This window comes from Macaca mulatta, chromosome 1 (genome assembly GCF_049350105.2).
Source record: "Macaca mulatta isolate MMU2019108-1 chromosome 1, T2T-MMU8v2.0, whole genome shotgun sequence".
Classification (NCBI taxonomy): Eukaryota; Metazoa; Chordata; class Mammalia; order Primates; family Cercopithecidae; genus Macaca; species Macaca mulatta.
Window position 1 is genome coordinate 43,065,655 of NC_133406.1, and position 19,243 is coordinate 43,084,897.

Sequence of the window (19,243 nt, forward strand, 5' to 3'; positions counted from 1 at the left end):
TGGAGCAAAAGCAGTGCTGAGGGAAATTTATGGCACTGAATGCATATATTACAAAAGAAGAAAGATCTAAAGTTAGTCCTCTACACTTTCACCTTAGGAAAGTAGAGAGAAAAAAAAGAGCAAGTTAAATCCAAAGTAAACAGAAGAAAAATAATATAAATTAGAGGAGAAATTAGTAAAATTAAAAATTTGTACAAAACATGTGAAAAAGTAAAATTATAAAGAAAATCACTGGCTGACTGCAGTGGCTAATGCCTGTAATCCCAGCACTTTGGGAGGCCAAGGTGGGTAGATCACCTGAGGTCAGGGATTCAAGACCAGCCTGGCCAACATGGTGAAACCTGTCTCTACTAAAAACACAAAAATTAACTGGGTGTGGTGGTGGGCACCTGTAATCCCAGGTACTCAGGAGGCTGAGGCAGGAGAATTGCTTGAACACAGGAGGCCAAGATTGCACCATTGCATTCCAACCTGGGCGAAAATAATGAAACTCCATCTCAATAATTTAAAAAAAAAAAGCAAAAGAAAATCACCAAAAGTGGTTCTTCAAAAAGATAAATAAAATTAATGAGCCTCTATCCAAGCTAACTAAGAAAAAAATAGAGAGGACACAAATTACTCATATCAGAAATGAAAAAGGTAACATCCCATGGACATCAAAAAGATAATAAAGGAATACTATGAACAACCCTATGCTTACAAATTTGATAACAGATCAATTTCTTAAAAGACACAATCTGCCAAAACTCATAGAAGATAAAAAACAATCTGAATAGGCCTATATCTATTAAAGAAACTGAATCAATAATTAACAACCTTCCAAACAGATAGCACCAAGCTCAGATAGGTTCACAAGTGAATTCTACCAAATATTTAAGGAATAAATTATACCAGTTTCTTTCAAAAGACAAAAACAGAGAGAATACTTAGTAACTCATTTATGAGGCCAACATTAACTTAATACCGAAACCAGAGAAAAATATTACAAAAAAACTACAGACCAATATCTCTCATGAACATAGATGCAAAAATTCTCAAAAGAATATTAGCAAATTGAATCCAACAATATATAAAAAGAATTATACATTATGACCAAGTGGAATTTATCTCAGGTTTGCAAGGGTGGTTCAACATTTACAAATCAATTCATGTAATCCATTATGTCAATAGACTAAAAAAGAAAAATCACATAATTCTATCAATAGATGTAGAAAATGCATTTGGCAAAATCTAATACTCATTTGTGATAAAAACTCTAGACAAACTAGGAATACAGGGAAACTTTCTCAACTTGTTAAATATCACCCCCTATCCCTTGGGAAAAAAACCCTACAGTGAACATCATACTTAATGGTAGAAACTAGACACTCTCCAATTAAGAACGGGAACAAGGCAGGGCTGTTCTCTCTTACCACTCCTCTTCAGCATTATACTGTAAGTTTTTGCTAATTCAATAAGATATGAGAAGGAAGTAGAAGGTATGTGGATTATAAAGGAAGAAATAAAACTCTTTGTCTGCAGCTGACATGATGGTCTATGTAGAAAATCTTCAAGAATAGGCAAAAAAAAGAAAAAGTAAAAGAAAAAGAATCCTAGAACTAACAAGCAATTATAGCAAGGTTGCAGAGTGTAAGATTAATATACAAAAGCCAGTTACTTTCTTATAAACTAGCAATGAACACATGGAATTTGAAATTAAAAATGTAATACCATTGATATTGGTACCCCACAAAATGAAATACTTAGATATAAATCTAACAAAATATTTGCAAGATTTATAGTAGAAAACTACAAAAATCTGATGAAAGAAGTCAGAGAACTAAATAGATGGAGAGATATTTCATGTTCATTGATAGAAAGACTCAATGTTGTCAAGATTTCATTTCTAGGCTGTGTTCAGTGCTCATGCCTGTAATGCCACCACTTTGGGAAGTGAAGCCAAAGTGGGAGGATCACTTGAGGAGAGGGTTTGAGACCATCCTGGGCAAATAGCAAGACTCCATTTCTACAAAAAATAAAATAACTAGCTGGGCATAGTGGCACATGCCTGTGATTGGAGCTACTCAGGATCCTAAGGCAGGAGGATAGCTTAAGCCTAAGCTATATATATATATATATATACACACACACACACACATATACATATATATGCATCTATAGATCAAGTTGGGAAGAACTGGAATCTTCATATATATACATATACATATATGTGTGTATATATATGTGTATATATGTGGAATCTTCATATATATGTGTGTATATATACACATATATGTGTGTGTGTATATATATGAAGATTCTAATACTTCCCAACTTGATCTATAGATTCAAGGCAATCCCAATCAAAATCCCAGTATGTTATTCTGTGAATATCGACATACTGATTTTAAAATTTACTTTTAGAGGGAAAAAGCCCAGAATAGCCAAACAGCTACTTTAATATTCAAGGAGAATTAAAGTGGGACTGGCTCTACAATTTTTGAAGACGTACTGTAAAGCTGGAGTAATCAAGACAATGTAGTATTGGCTAAAGAATAGACACATAGATCAGTGGAACAGAATAGAGAGCCTAGAATTTGACCCACATAAATATAGTTAACTGATCTCTGACAAAAGAGCAAAAGCAATTCAATGGGGTAAAGGTAGTCTTTTCAACAAATGGTACTGAAACAACTGGGCATCCACATGCAAGAAAAATGAATCTAGACTCAGATTTTACACCTTTCACAAAACTCACTCAGAATGAATCACAGACCTAAATGTAAAATGCACAACTATAAAACTATTAGAAGATAACATAGCAAAGGCCGGGCGTGGTGGCTCAAGCCTGTAATCCCAGCACTTTGGGAGGCTGAGGCGGGCGGATCACAAGGTCAGGAGATCGAGACCACAGTGAAACCCCGTCTCTACTAAAAATACAAAAAATTAGCCGGGCGCGGTGGCGGGCGCCTGTAGTCCTAGCTACTCAGGAGGCTGAGGCAGGAGAATGGCGTGAACCCAGGAGGCGGAGCTTGCAGTGAGCCGAGATCGCGCCACTGCACTCCAGCCTGGGCAACAGCGTGAGACTCCGTCTCAAAAAAAAAAAAAAAAAAAAAAGAAGATAACAGGAGAAAATCTAGATGACCTTGGGGTTGGAGATGACTTTTTAGATACAAGACCAAAGGCACAATCCATGAAAGACAGAATTGATAAGTTGGACTTCATTAAAATTAAAAATTTCTGTACTGTGAAAGGCACTGTCCAGAGAATGGGAAGACAAGCCACAGATGGAGAGAAAATATTTGCGCAAAAGAGCTGATAAAGGACTACTATCCAACACATACAAAGAACTCTTGAAACTCAAAAATAAGAAAACAAAAACTTGACCAAAAAATATACCAAAGCCGTCAACAGTCACTTCACCAAAGAAGATAAATAGATGGCAAATAAGCATATGAAAAGATGCTCCATATCATATAGTATTAGGAAAATGTGAATTAGACCAACAATGAGGTACCATATATACCTATTAGAGCAGCCAAAATCTACAACACTGAGAACACCAAATGCCAGTGAAGATGTAGAGTAACAGGAACTCTCATTCTTTGCTCTTAAGAATGTAAAATGGTACAGCCACTTTGGAAGATAATTTGGCAGTCTCTTATAAAACTAAACATAGTCTTACCATATGGTCCAGCAATATTGCTCCTTGGTATTTGCCCAAAGGAGTCAAAAATATGTCTACATAAAAACCTGCATAGTCTATATACTGTATGATTCCAACTGTATGGCATTCTGGAAACGACAAAACTGTGATGACAGTAAAAAATCAGTGGTTGCCAGGGGTTAGTGAGAGAGAGGAAGGCATGAATAGGCAGAGAACAGAGAATTTAAAAATCAGTGAAATTACTCTGTATGAATCTATAATGGTATATACATTTGTCCAAACCCACAGAATGCACAACACCAAGAGTGAGTGAACCCTGATGTAAACGGCAAACTTTTAGGTGATGATGGTGTGTCAGTGTAGGTTCATCAGTTATAACAACTGTGTCACTCTGATGGGGGATATTGGTCATAGAGGAAGTATGCATCTGTATTAGTCCATTGTGCATTGCTATAAAGAAATACCTGAGGCTGAGTAATTTATAAAGGAAAGAGGTTTATTTGACTCATTGTTCTGCAGACTATACAAGAAGCATGGCACCAGCATCTGCTTCTAGTGAAGCTTCAGGAAGCTTTTACTCATGGCAGAAGGCAAAAGGGGAGCAGGTGTGTCACATGGTCAGTGAGGGGGCAAGAGAGAGGAGGAGGTGCCAAGGCTGTCTCACTACCAGTTCTCCTGCAAACTAATAGAGTGAGAACTCCCTCATTACTGTGAAGAGAGTACTAAGCCATTCATGAAGGATCTTCCGCCATGACCCAAACACTTCCCACTTGGTCCATCTCCACATAGGGGGTCACATTTCAGTATGAGATTTGGAGGCCCTAAGTATCCAAACCATATCAGCGTGTATGGGGAGTATATAGGAAATCTCTGTACCTTCTGCTCAGCTTTGCTGTGAACCTAAAACTGCTCCAAAAATAAAGTCTACTAAAAAACAAAAGCAAAAGTTGACCGAAACTAACTCAGGAAGATATAGAATAGCTGAGTGGTCTTATAAATATCAAAGAAATTAAATTACACACACAAATTAGATCATTTTAAAACTCAGCTCTTGCAAATATTCCAATAATTTCATATTTTTGGAAGACAAATAAAGAAAAATCATAAAGGTATGAAATATATATACTGGTAAAAGGAACAAGGGGCTAAGGAGATATGAACCAGTAGGAATATACACCAAACAACACATAGTTAAAATATGGAAAACAATCACAGACAGAACTCTGTGGACAAGTAGGTAAATTAACAATTTATAGTTACAGAATTCATTATACTTACCTCAGAAATTGAAAATAATGTCCATAAAATATCAAAATATGGAAGATCTGGTGAATATCATCAAACAACTCAAGCCAATTGTTATCTGTCAGCCTATATATATCCATCCATTATGGTCCTGGACAGTGCAACAAGACAAAATAAATGAAAGTATAAGAAGTAAATGGAAGAGTTAAAAATACCATTGATGGTTGGGTGCAGTGGCTCACACTTGTAATCCCAGTACTTTGGGAGGCCGAAACGGGCAGATCACCTGAGGTCAGGAGTTTGAGATCAGCCTGGCTAACATGGGGAAACCCCGTCTCTACTGAAAACAAAAAAAATTAGCCAGACATGGTGGTGCATGCCTGTAATCCCAGTTACTCGGGAGACTGAGGCAAGAGAATTGCTTGAACCTGGGAGGTGGAGGTTGCAGTGAGCCGAAACCATGCCATTGCAATCTAGCCAGGGCGACAGAGTGAGACTCTGTCTCAAAAACAAAACAAAACAAAACAAAAACCATTGATTATAGATGACATACTCATTGATAGAAAAAAGCCTGACATAATCCATAGATAAACTATTCAAATTAATAAAGTTCTTCAAATGTATTTGATACAGAATCAAATTTTAAATTAAAAGGTTTATCTACAATAAAATTTACTAGATAACAGCAAATAAGATCACATTCATATTAGCAAAAAAAGGATAAAAGATCTAGGAGTTAATAGGATAAAGAATGCACAAGACTTTTATGGAGAATATTTTAGGAGAAATTTATTGAAAGATACAAAAGAAGATATTATAAGATAGTGAAGTGACAGCATTTGTCTGGGGTAATACCCAAGGTTCATTGTCTCATGCCAAGGAAATCAAGGATGCGGACACACAAGGGGAGTGAGGTTAAGAGCGGAGGTTCAATAGGCAAAAGAAAGAAAAAAGCTCTCTCCTGCAGAGAGGGGTCCCAAGCGGGTTTTCTGGTCTGCAGCAAAATGCAAGGGGTTTTATAGATGAGCTTGAGAAGGAGTATCTGATTTACATAGAGCACGAAAGATTGGTCAGACCAAGTGTGCCATTAGCATAAAGTGTTAAAAACTGGCTAAGCAGTCCATTTCTTTTATTGTAGATAAACATTTTAATTTAAAATTTGATTCTGTATCACATACATTTGGAGAACTGGTTCAGACTAGGTGTGCCATTTACAAAGCATGTGAAAATCTAGCCACCCCACGCTAATCTTTTATTATGTAGATGGGTTCTCTAACTGGCTGGTGCCATGTTGCCTCTTCCTTTACTGTACACATGGTGACAAAGAAAAGGGAAAATGGAGCCTCCATGTTGAACATACCTGGCCCTCAGGTAGCCCTTCTCTATTGGCGCAGCTGCTGACATTCACCCGTGCAAGCTTCCACCTTCCTTATCTATGTCTGCAGCTTGATTTTTCAGGCTGCTCTTTGTTAGAAAAAAATGATTTTGGGGGCTGCTTTTTGTTAAAAGGGAAGCTCTGCCAAGGACTCTCTTACATTCACTATCTGCCTAAATAATTTCTTTTAGCTCCTGTATCCATAGTACCATATACCATGCTCATTTATGGGGAGCTGTAAAATTTTAAAGATGATAACTCCTTTCAAATTAAGGAATGCATTCAAAGTCTTTTTAATAAATTTTCTGATAAAATTATTTTGGAGCTTTTGACAAATTGATTCTAAAATTATATAGAAAAATAAAGGTACATGAAAAGACAAATTTGCAAAAGAAGAGAAAGAGGGATACTTTAGAAAATATGAGCAATCAAAACTAAAAAGTGAAGTTTGTCGTAGAAATAGAAACTGCCAATGAAAGAGAAAAGGAACTCAGAATACCTCACATATTAATGTGAAGTCAGCGAATGATAGAGGTGGTATCTCATTATGAGGAAAGAATAGATTATTAGCAGATGGTACTGAGGAAAACAGAATCACTAGGTGGAGAAAAATAAATTTGAATTCCTAGCTCATACCATATATGAAAACAAAGTTTAAATGGACTGAAGACCTAAAAGTGAGAGGTGAAGCTAAAATCTTATAAAGAAAATATGGAGGGCCGGGCGCGGTGGCTCAAGCCTGTAATCCCAGCACTTTGAGAGGCCAAGGCGGGCAGATCACGAGGTCAGGAGATCGAGACCATCCTGGCTAACACAGTGAAACCCCGTCTCTACTAAAAAAAAATACAAAAAACTAGCTGGGCGAGGTGGCGGGCACCTGTAGTCCCAGCTACTCGGGAGGCTGAGGCAGGAGAATGGCGTAAACCCGGGAGGCGGAGCTTGCAGTGAGCTGAGATCTGGCCACTGCACTCCAGCCTGGGAGACAGAGCGAGACTCTGCCTTAAAAAAAAAAAAAATATGGAAAGATATGTTTGTGAGTTAGAAATGGAATACCTTATTTCAACAGGGTCAAAATGCACTAAAAAAGGAGAGAAACGTAGCTTTGACTGTAGCACAATTAGATTTCTGTTCAACAGAGGACACCATAAAATTAAAAGGTAGATGACAGACTGTGGACGGTTGCAACTTTTAGGGGCCAAGGCAAACCTTCCCTTTGCTCTCTGAAGGTTCCCTCAAAATCAACTGACAAAAGTCCCAGATTAATAGGAGAAAAGGCATCCAAATGTATTAATGTGCATGGAGGGCGGGGGAGGGAATCACAGAGTAATTACCCACCATGCCATGGAGTACAGATGCTTCTATATCCTTTTTCACAGGGGAAGGGGGGAGATGGGGAAATATAGACAATTCATCTGAGGGGCAGTAAATAATTATTAGGGAGAATGAATGGACCCAAGGCAGAAATTAACTTATAAATAATTCCCTTTAGAATTTGAATGAGCCTGAGAAGCAGGCATTATCTTGTGGAAAAGTCCATCCAGGTGTGGTTGCATTCTTCTGTCTTTTCCACAATAGGTAAGGAGGTAAGGGCGGTGTGGAGGGTGGGGGAGAGAAGGCAATTTGTGTGTGTGTGTGTGTGTGTGTGAGAGAGAGAGAGAGAGAGACAGAGAGAGATTTCCTGTTTTGCTTTTGTTGTTGTTGTTAAGAAGCCCTCTTGGTTAGATAAGGAAATTCCAGAGAGTCTTTCCCTGTGCTGGGGGCGGGGAACCCAAGACAAGTTTAAATTGATTCTGAGACCGGGTGCGGTGGCTCAAGCCTGTAATCCCAGCACTTTGGGAGGCCGAGACGAGACGGGCAGATCACAAGGTCAGGAGATCGAGACCATCCTGGCTAACCCGGTGAAACCTCGTCTCTACTAAAAAATACAAAAAACTAGCCGGGCAAGGTGGCGGGCGCCTGTAGTCCCAGCTACTTGGGAGGCCGAGGCAGGAGAATGGTGTAAACCCGGGAGGTGGAGCTTGCAGTGAGCTGAGATCCGGCCACTGCACTCCAGCCTGGGCAACAGAGCGAGACTCCGTCTCAAAAAATAAATAAATAAATAAATAAATAAATAAATAAATAAATAAATAGATTCTGAGGCTTATTTGATTTTGAGCCTTATTTGATTCTGAGGCCTTTCAATTTTCAAAAGCACTCAGCATGCTCAAGTACCATGTTTTACAGAATCGTTTTCTGCACTCCAGCAAATGTCTAAGAATGTCAAGGGATTACTATCTAGAGCAAGCTTGTCCAACCTGTAGTCCATGGGCTGCATGTGGCCCAGGACAGCTTTGAATTCAGGCCAACACAAATTCATAAACTTTCCTAAAACATGAGATGTTTTGTGATTTTTTTTTTTCCCAGCTCATCAGCGATTGTTGGTGTTAGTGTATTTTATGTGTAGGCCAAAACAATTCTTCTTCCAGTGTGGCCCAGGGAAGCCAAAAGATTGGACAACCTGATCTAGATTTCATGAACAATACCTGTAAATCAATGAGAACAAGATGGAAAACAAGTAGAAAAATGGGGGAAAAGGCTGGGCGTGGTGGCTCATGCTTGTAATCCCAGCACTTTGGGAGGCCAAGGTGGGCGGATCACGAGGTCAGGAGATGGAGACCATCCTGGCTAACACAGTGAAACCCCATCTCTACCAAAAATACAAAAAATTAGATGGGCATGGTGGCGCACACCTGTGTTCTCAGCTACTCTGGAGGCTGAGGTGGGAGGATCACTTGAGCCCAGGAGATGGAGATTGCAGTGAGCCAAGATTGCACCACTGCACTCCAGCCTGGGTGACAGAGTGAGACCCTGTCTCCAAAATATAGATAGATAGATAGATGTCAAGTTCAACAGTAGTTATGTTAACTCACGGGGTTAACAAGAATTACAAGCCAGGCTTTAGGCAGAATTATAGTTAGACATTATTCAGAGTGCACTGGTGCACTTTGACTCACTTCTCTGCAGCTGCTGAGAGTCATTTGGGATGCTGGCCACCTGGTACCTGCTCCCGCATCGTGCCTATAGACAGAATTTCTGATGCTAGAATGATAGCAGCTTCTTGCTCAAGAGCTTATGGTGTTTTCAAATTCCAGCAGGTCTGAGGTCAACCAGTGTGAAGACTGCCCATCCATCCAGAAACACACTCAGAACCAAAAATGTGGTTTCTTCATCTCCCTGTCCCAAGGTATCACTCTGAGCTTCTCGTCTAATCAGTGATTCCCACACTTCAACCCCCGTTAATACCTCTTAAAAACAACCCCAGAACTCTTGGGGAGACATAGTTGAAGTTTCCTCTTGTCTCCTCATTCAGCTGCCCTACAATTATTAAACTCTTTCTCTGCTGTATCCCAAGTGTCTCAGTTTATTGACTCACTGCATATCAGGCAAATGAACCTATTATGGTTACAATTAGGTAAATGATAATTTTAAAGTTCCTAATTTACACAGATCAGATTGACAATAAGTAGAAGGTTGGATGATACAAATGCTGGTTAAGAGTACACTCTTGTCTGGGCAGAGTGGCTCATGCCTGTAATCCCAGCACTTTGGGAGACCAAGGCAGGAGGATCGCTCAGCCCAGGAGTTAAAGACCAGGCTGGGCAACACAGCAAGACTCTGTCTCTACAAAACATAAAAAAAATTAGCCAGGTGTGGTGGTGCATGCCTATGGTCCCAGCTACTAGGGAGACTGAGGCAGGAGGCTGAGGTGGGGGATCGCTGGAGTCTGGGATGGTAAGGCTGGGTGAACTACATCTGCACCACTGTAATCCAGCCTGAATGACAGTATGACCTTGTCTCAAAAACAAAAGCAAAAGTAAACAACAAAAGGAATACACTTAACATTTCCCAAGCGAGTCCAGACTGGCACAGCTATTTGGAAAAGCAATCTGGCAGCATAGAGGGAAATTTGATCTGTATATACTCTTTGAGCCAAAATGTGTACTCCTGTTTATTTACTCCAGAGAAACCCATCATATATATTAGAATACTCAATCCATCTTTGTGGTAGCCGGCAACTAAGTGTTTATTACTAGAAAATGGATAAAGGACACACTGGAAGAATGCATTAGAATATTCCACTGCAGTCAGAAGTAATGACTTAAATATACATGCAGCAACATGGATACATCTAGAAATTCAGTGCTGAGTGAAAAAAATAAGAAATGGAATTTGAGCAATGACGTAGTATCATTTACCTGGATTAAAGTGTATAAAGATGCAAGCAAATATTCCAATTTTTTTGATACATATATACCTGATACATATATACCTGATACATATATACCTGATATACATTAAACAAAATGGAATGAGTGCCTCTACAGGTGGAAGGAAAATGGGAATGGGGATGGGGGTGAAGAGAAAAAATACATTAAACAAGGATGAGAGCTTCTGTTAGCCTGTGGAGATAGCATGCGATGACAAGGAAGTAGGATTAACTCAACTGTGTGCCTTTGAGGTTCAAAGAGGAATATATGAATCCAGCCTCCCTCTTTTTAGCCTTTTATCTGAATTGCTTACAGCTCCTAAGAATTTTCCATGTGCTATCCTCTGCCATGGAAATTGGGAAACAGTTCCTATGATACGTTGATGCCTTGGCTGAATTTTGATTTTTCTAGATGGGCCTCAAGAAACAAGTAAATTTATGTATTGTGAGAAAAAAAACATCTAAATGTTAATTAACACAAAAAGAAAAAGAGTTAAAGGGGAGAATCTCTTTACGATTGAATTCATTTGAATATCTGGCAGGGAGTGGTAAAGGTCAGTGGGGAAGGGAAAGTATGGTGATTTCCATTCAGTGTCTGCTTCACTGGGGTTCAGTCTTGCTCTGAATTAAGTCTAACGGGAGGCATGTTAAGGTTCTAATCTCATTCTCAGGCCAGGGGTTAATGTCTTTCTCCTACCTTATAGTCCTGAATTTTGGGATGTCCCTGAGTTCTTCATTGATCAGTGGGCCATGACCAGCTTTTCAAGAAGACTTGGCCTTGCCTGAAAGTACTACAGCAGCAGCATCTGTGCAGATGTGGGTGGTCTTTACAATGTCAGAAGACAAGGTGAATGTTCTGTTTTCACAATATATATACCTTTCACAAAAGGCACCATCTTTGTTGAATCTGTGCCTGTATTGGCTAGAAGAAATCATGTGTGTAAGGGTCTTAGCACAATAACAAAAACTTCTCATACTAGTCTTTAAATGTGAGGTTCTAATGTTTTGTTAATGCTCTGACCTTCTATTTCAGCTATAAAATCTAAGCTCACTATGCCTGAGAATTCAGCCTTTTCTATGGCACCTCTGCAGTTTGAAAATCTCTGCTGTGTTTGGTCTAAGGAGAGAATTGCATCTTTGTTTCTCATTCTGAAATTTAGACATGCTGATTTATTTTTGTGGCTCATTTGGGGAGTTCGTGTTTATTTCTTTTTTAATTGCGACTAAGAGACAAAGTATAAACTTTTGAAAAACTTCTAACACATCATAATGAAGAAGCATTAAACAATTATAATGAATCATAAGGAAGAAGCATTAAACAAGAAGTTTAGTGGCATAATATTATTTAGCAACTATACTTATTTGTGTTGAAAGACATATATACAAATGTAAACATTGTCTGCTGAGTTACAACAGTACAGAGAAAAATGAAACTTCTGGTGCTGTTCAGGATAAGCCATTTTTTTCTTTAAATATCCCATTATAAATTTTCTGTGCAGTTTTCTCTGCAGACAGAATTCTGTGCCAGATTTCAGATTTGAAATCCTTTTACACTTAAAATGGAGTAAGAAAACTATGTGGTAACTATACCAAAATGGGGGATGCAACTTGAGCTTCCAATTAGCTTAAATTGGAGAATTATAGCAAATTCAGAAAACAAAATGGAGACAATGGAAGAACCAGTTTTCAGTCAGAATATGATGAGTGTGATTTGGGGCATGTTGTGTTCAAGATTCCCACAAAATATTTAAATGTTGCTATGGTTGTGCTAGAGCAATTGACTCAACAGGACAGAAGTATGGAATAGAATTTCTATTTGGGGTGTCATCTCTGTAGTTCACTGAGCTATTACTATATGTAAACCAGTACTGCATATCTATTAATCATCTTATAAATGGGAAACTGAGGTAAGGAAAGGTTGAATAAATTGCCTAAGAGCCCAGAGTTTATATAAGTTAGAGCTGAAATTCAAACTCAAATAGTTCTTGAGATGTTATGTGGTTATCAAATAACTTTCTGGAATAAAAAAAAACCTAGCAGGACAGAACATTGAAAGGATATGCTCTTTAGTGTCTACCAACACAAATTTTCTATGTGTACTTTGCCCACTATTTATAGTGAAAACAATTTAAGTTTTGTGCCATGATGTGTTATAGTCTCAGTTGTAAGGATATTTTATTGAGCTACTAAAATAATAAATTTGATTTAGTTGAGAAGTACAAGGGCTCCAATATAAATTCCATATAGAGTCATCCCCTGGTATCCACAGTGTATTAGTCCTAGGACCTGTGAAGACACCACAATCCAAGGATGCTCAAATCCCTTACATAAAATGGCATAGTACAGTCATCTGTTGCTGAACTATGGGAATTTGTTCTGAGACATGTGTCCTTAGGCAATTTTGTTGTTGTGTGAATGAGCATCATAGAGTATACTTACACAAATGTAGGTAGTATTTATCTACTTAAGCATATCTAAACATAGAAAAGGTACAGTAAAAATATGGTACTATAATCTTATGGGACCACCATACGATATGCGGTCTGTCCTTGACCCAAATGTTGTCATGCAGGACTTGGTTATATTTGCATGTAACCTAACCACATCTTCCTGTGTACTTTAAATCACCTCTTGATTACTTATAATACCTAATGCAGTGTAAATGCTATATAAATAGCTGTTATGTTGTACTGTATTATTTTTACTTTATTTTATTTTTTTAAGGCTAGTCAAGTGAAGCAGTGGGAGTGGAGAAAAAGAACTCTGTATTGGTTGTGATCAGTTAGTTGTAAACACCACTGCATTCAGACCAGACTATTTGTGTCATTTTTAACTGATGTGTTCTTACTTTTTATTGTTTTAGTTTTAAACAATATTTTGGATCCATGGTTGGTTGAATTCATGTGGATGGGGAACCTGAGGATACAAAAGTATCAATTGCAGTGGGTAATCTTGAAATGCATCATCAGAGAAATCTCCAACATTAGATTGCTGGGATGAGGAAGGTAATTCTGCAATACAAACAATATTTTCTCCATGCTGTTGACAACATTGGATAAATTAACCTTCAAAAATCTCACAAATTAATCAAACTTGCTGGATTTAGGTATTGGAACCACACTAGCCTTTTAAACATGCTTTGGATAAGTGGATTCTTCTGTAATTGGCTAACAAATGCCACTGTTCCCATTTCCAATCTCTTAGTAGAAATATTCTGAATACGGTAGACCCTAATATCTCACTTCTGCCTCTGTACCTAGAGGACCTCCTTCTGAGTCCACTAAGGACAGGAGACAAACCTCTTTGTACTTCAGCTTGTTGTTGTTGTTGTTGTTTTCCCTTTCTTAGCACTCAAGCCAACTTGTTTTACCAGCATGTCAGTGAGAAGTTGAGGATCTATGTTTGAGCCAATGAATTGTCAAGAGCCCTACAGTCCCTGCCCAGGATGCTCAATTTTGCTTGTTTTCAGAGAGATTACAGACCTCTAAACATAGAACTCTTAGGCTGGGTGATATTTTGACTAAACAGATTAGAGATCAATGTAAATACTAAATCTGTTTCAACTTTAGGAAGAGTTCTTACCAATTGCTTTTCAGGGGCTTTTTACAGTGCTACTGCTGGCAATTTAGTCGTAGAAATCTCATCATATCTGCCAAGGATTCGAGAATGTATAGATCTTCAATAATTTATATTTTGTAAGATACGGGGTCTTGCTATGCTGCCCAGACTGGAGTGCAGTGGCTATTCACAGACACAATCCTAGTTCTCCACAGCTTAAATTCCTGGTCTCCAGTGATGCTCCTGCCTCAGCCTCCTAAGTAACTGGAACTAGAAGTGTGCACCACTGTGCCCAGAGACATTTTTAATTAAATAACACTTACAGGTAAAAGCCCTATTTAAATTATGATGTAAACATTAATGTAAGATCATCCAGATAATAATACAAGTCAACAGGCACAAAGGCCTTTGGCCTATGCAATGGTACTTGAAAAAAATTCCAGCTCAGTAGTTTCCATAGGATTTATGACTGTTTATGGTTTTTGACATGTCTAATATTTCATTTTCAAAGATTCTGATAACGAATATCTTAAGAGAAAAAGTATAATTTTTCTCTTAAAGGACCCATATGCTTTACCAAAAACCTGAATTTTTTTTGAATCTCTATTAGCAGTTCTAGGAAGCACAGGAATACTACTTAAAAGATAGTAACAATAATATTTTTAGTATCTCCTAAATTCTATCTTTCCAGAGCAGTATGCGGGTCTCCCATATTTTCTACTTCATCACAAATGCTATTCTCCATCCTAGATGTGTAGCTGTGATACTATTTTTTCTCTGTTTCACTGAGTTTTAATTTGGCATGTGAAAGAAAGATAAATGTTGGGGACTCCAAATCACTAAGCTAAAGGGAAAAGTCAAGCTGGGAACTGCTCAAGGCCAACCTGCCTCCCATTCTATTCAAAGTCATCCCTCTTCTCACTGAGATAAATGTATATCTGATTGTCTCCCTGGAGAGTAATCAGAAACTCAAAAGACTGTAACCATTTGTCTCTTATCTACTTATTACCTAGAAGCCCCCTCCCCATTTCTAGTCTTCCCGCCTTTGCTTCCAGTTGTCCTGCTTTTCCAGACCAAACCAATGTTCATGTTGCATATGTTGATTGATGTCTTATGTCTCCCTAGAATGTATAAAACCAAACTGTGCTCTGACCACCTTGAGCAAATGTTATCAGGACCTGATGAGGCTGTGTCACAGGCACACTTTCTGAACCTTGGCAAAATAAACTTTTTAAATAAACTGAGACCTGTCTCAGATTTTCTGGGTTCACAGGCAATATTTATTTTTAATTTTTAAAATATCAATAATCTTGGTGTTTATCATTTACCTATTATGTACATAGTGCTGGAGTGGGTGGTATGATTAAGAAATGTTATCTAATTGGAGATATGATCTGACAGACCCAAATAAACACCCCTTTATCAACTGAAATGAAGCCTAAGGTTAAAGAAACAAAAGTTGTCTACAGGTTGACAGTTCAGGGCTTGGCTGGCATGGCAACTTCCTAAATTCTTATGGCTACAAAAACAAACCACACTCTTGCTAAATTATCCAACAATAGGAAATATCAGCCAAATTGTCAGAGCTTTCCTAACTCTGACTTACATCCCAAACCACTACAACTCTGATTGGACAGGGGACTGGCCTTGCAAACATTCTTTTCTAATAAGCAACTGCAGAGCTTAAACCAGTTTCAGTCCGTTTATAATGGCTGTGCACAAACTGTCTTTGTGTCCTGTAGTTCACCTTTTGATGCAAAAAGCCAAATTCCACCTTATTTTAATCCTAAAACCCTACCCCAAAGTGAACATTGGATGTATCTTACATATATGTGTCCCCATTGCACATGTGCTTGACTCCCTTAATAAATACATTTATCTTGTTCCCTAAAGCTGCTCAATATGTATGACTCTATTGAGTAATACAGATGCTGTGAGGCATAAAACCCGACTTACCTATTCCTGTTTCGAAGACAGCATTTTTGGTTCATTCTGGAGACTGTCTGTTCCTGGTCTGCAAATTGACATTGTTAATAACGCTCTCCTTTCTACTATTTAGCCACCCTGGTGGTCTTTTGGAGGACCGAGAGAAGAGATATACCTATCTTTATTAGTTAGGGTAGACTGTAACAAATAGAACCAAAGTGTTATATCTCAAAAACAGTAGAAGTTTATTTCTCCCTTGGGTAATTGTTAAGGTTATTATTGATTATTCTGGGGTGGTGGAAGCCTTCGCTCACTGTAATCATTCAGGATCCCAAACTGCTGGAAAGCCACCATCTTCAACATGTTGCTCTGGTCTTCACTGACATCATTCAGCTTTCAGGAAGGGGGAATAAGATGGAAAGATACTGCTGGGAGGTTTTATGGGCCCAGCCTGGCAGTGGCATACATTACTTTCACTTTCTTTCCATTGGAAAGAACATAATCATTTAGCTGCCTAACTCCAAGGGGTTATAGAAACCATAAAAGAAGGGAATAATGGATTTTGATGGACAATTAGCAGACTGACAAAATGTCAGAGAGATGAAGCAATGAGAAAATAGCAGGGGGTACATGCCACACAGAGAGGTGGAAATCATTAAAAAAATATTTAGGAGTTGAGAGAAGGTAGAAATCAGTATGGAATAAAGCTATTGGGAAGAGCATCACTCAGGAGATGGGACATGATGGGACAAAAGAGAATACATTGGATAAATGGATAAGAAAGGTGAGAGGTGGGGGAGGGGATGCCTTTCCCTTGTTTCTTTGTTTTTCCTCCTTTTCCTTTTTTAAAAAATTAGTCAAGTGCAGTACTGAGAAGCAGGGAAACAGTAGAACAAGGTAGTTGGATCTGTAACTCACTGTGAATGATCAATTGAAATAACTCACTACCTTGAGACAGCTGGATCTTCCTCCTTTACAAATGGAATCTGTCTTCCCCTCACAATGTCTTTAATGCTGCTGTCATAATAAATCAGGCAGCTATGTGTCTTCTATTTTTTTTTAGACAGTGTCTCACTCTGTCACCCAGGCTGGAGTGCAGAGGCATAATCATGGCTCACTGCAGCCTCGAACTCCTGGGCTCAGGTAATCATTTCACTTCAGCCTCCTGAGTAGCTGGGAGTACAAGTGCATTCCACCACATCCAACTAATATGTCTATTTTTTGTAGAGTTTGAGTTTTTCCATGTTGCTCAGGTCAGCTATATCTCTTTTTGATAATGCTTTGACCACCCTACTCAAACTGCCCTAATTTCCTCTCTTTTCCTTTCTTGTTTATTACTATACTCATGACACTCATGCACACACACACAGAGACCAATGTTGACTTTGAAAAATTTGCCTTTTGTTTTTGGCATTTCTTCTCTGATCTCAGCTTGATGATCTATGGCCTAATGATTAAAACACCTAAAAAAACTTTCATGCATTTACATATTGGACATGTGATATGGTTTGGTTATGTCCTCACCCAAATCTCATCCTGAATTATAGCTCCCATAATCCCTACATGTCATGGGAGAGACCTGGTGGGAGGTAATTGAAACATGGGGGCGGGTTTCTCCTGTGCTGTTCTCCTGATAGTGAGATCTGATGGTTTTATAAAGGGCGGTTCCCGTGCACATACTCCCTTGCCTGCAGCCATGTAAGATGTGCCTTTGCTCCTCCTTTGCCTTCTGCCATGATTGTGAGGCCTCCCTAGCCAAGTGGAATTTTGAATCCACTAAACCTCTTATTCTTTACAAATTACCTAGTCTCAGGTATGTCTTTATTGGCAGCATGAGAACAGACTAATATAGCATGTATTAGAAACTGGGTACAAAGGTAAATGAAACAGAATTCTTGCTCTTGAGAAACATGCAAAAGGGAAGATAATAGATTAATTCTTGAACATCATCTAATTTGGATCCTTACTCCAATTTTGTGTGTTTTGCAAAATAGATACTATTTTAATTATTTTGTTGATGAGGAACTTAGAAATCATAACTTAACTGATTTTCCCAAACTAGGCAGTATTGTAGCTCGTGATGGAAATTATTCCCTAGTCAGTGCTGCCCTGTTGCTGTTCCAACCCACTCATTTTTTTTTTATTTTTTTCTAAGTTGTTTTCTTGCTTATTCCTGTTTATAGCTATGCCCAGTAACTAAAATAATGTATTTCTTTTTAAATTTTTATTTATTTTATTCATAATTATTATTAATAAAGATGAGGTCTCATATTGCCCAGACTGGAGTGCAGTTGTATAATCATAGCTCACTGCAGTTTAAAATTTCTAGGTTCAAGTGATTCTCCCACTTCAGCCTCATGAGTGGCTAGGACTACAGGTCCACACCACCATGCCTGACTAATTTTTTAACTTTTTGTAGAAATGCTTGGTTGCCCAGGCTGGTCTTGAGCTTCTGGCTTCAAGTAATCCTTCCACCTTGGCCTCCCAAACAGCTGGGATTACAGGCTAAAATGATATATTTCTTGCAATCAGTTGTTATTTCTGTAAATTCACTTTAACCATATATTTTCTTATATTCTCAGCTACAATATTTCTACTTTAATTATTAAAGCAAAGGAATATACACAAAACAATAAGCATATTTTAAAGGTAAAACATGAAGAGCAGACTTCTGGAATGAAATATATATATTTATGTATATACACACACATATAAAATATATAAATTATGAGCTTTGTGGGAAATTCAGGAGTTGAGAATTTAGTACAGAAACATATTATATTGCCAAAATTATGAAGTGAGAAAATTGTCTCATTCATGTTTCCTCCAGTTCCTCATAACAGACCTCCTTCCCTTCCTCCCTCCCTCCATTTATCCATCTATTCATTCATTGTTTTTCACAGCACAGTTATTGTAGGTCTAGTATATGCTAGATATTGTTTTGTGCTGAAAGTACCAAGACACAGGTTCTGCCCTGGAGGGGGAAGGCAAATGAACCAAAAATTGCAGAATATTCTTCAGTTGCCCAGAGTCCTTTGGCTTCAAGGCCAGGTCCAGGTCTGGATTCCCAAGACATAAAACTATGTCCTGGACCTTTCCTTTCCTGGCCTATTTACTCTATCTGTAAGAGATAAATGATTTTCTCTCATATGGGACATGGAACTCATTATCTCAAGACATGTCACAAGCTAAAAATATAAACAAACAGCTTAACAAAAACAAAAGGGTTAAGATAAATTCATGTCCG

At 38.3% G+C, this 19,243-nt stretch overlaps 2 long non-coding RNA genes across 2 annotated transcripts in view; one reads left to right on the top strand and one right to left on the bottom strand.

Annotated features, from left to right (window-relative positions):
• The window catches only part of LOC106994502 (uncharacterized), a 40,858-nt gene extending 31,210 nt beyond the window's left edge, over positions 1-9,648 (top strand). The window contains exons 2-3 of the long non-coding RNA XR_013417131.1: positions 7,756-7,841; positions 9,398-9,648. This is a non-coding gene — a long non-coding RNA (uncharacterized LOC106994502). The remainder of the gene's footprint in view (positions 1-7,755; positions 7,842-9,397) is intronic.
• Positions 1-11,353, bottom strand: part of LOC144340793 (uncharacterized) — a 69,676-nt gene extending 58,323 nt beyond the window's left edge. The window contains exons 1-2 of the long non-coding RNA XR_013417132.1: positions 11,210-11,353; positions 9,260-9,323 (exon numbers count right to left, since the gene is read on the bottom strand). This is a non-coding gene — a long non-coding RNA (uncharacterized LOC144340793). The remainder of the gene's footprint in view (positions 1-9,259; positions 9,324-11,209) is intronic.
• Between the last annotated feature and the right edge of the window lie 7,890 nt (positions 11,354-19,243).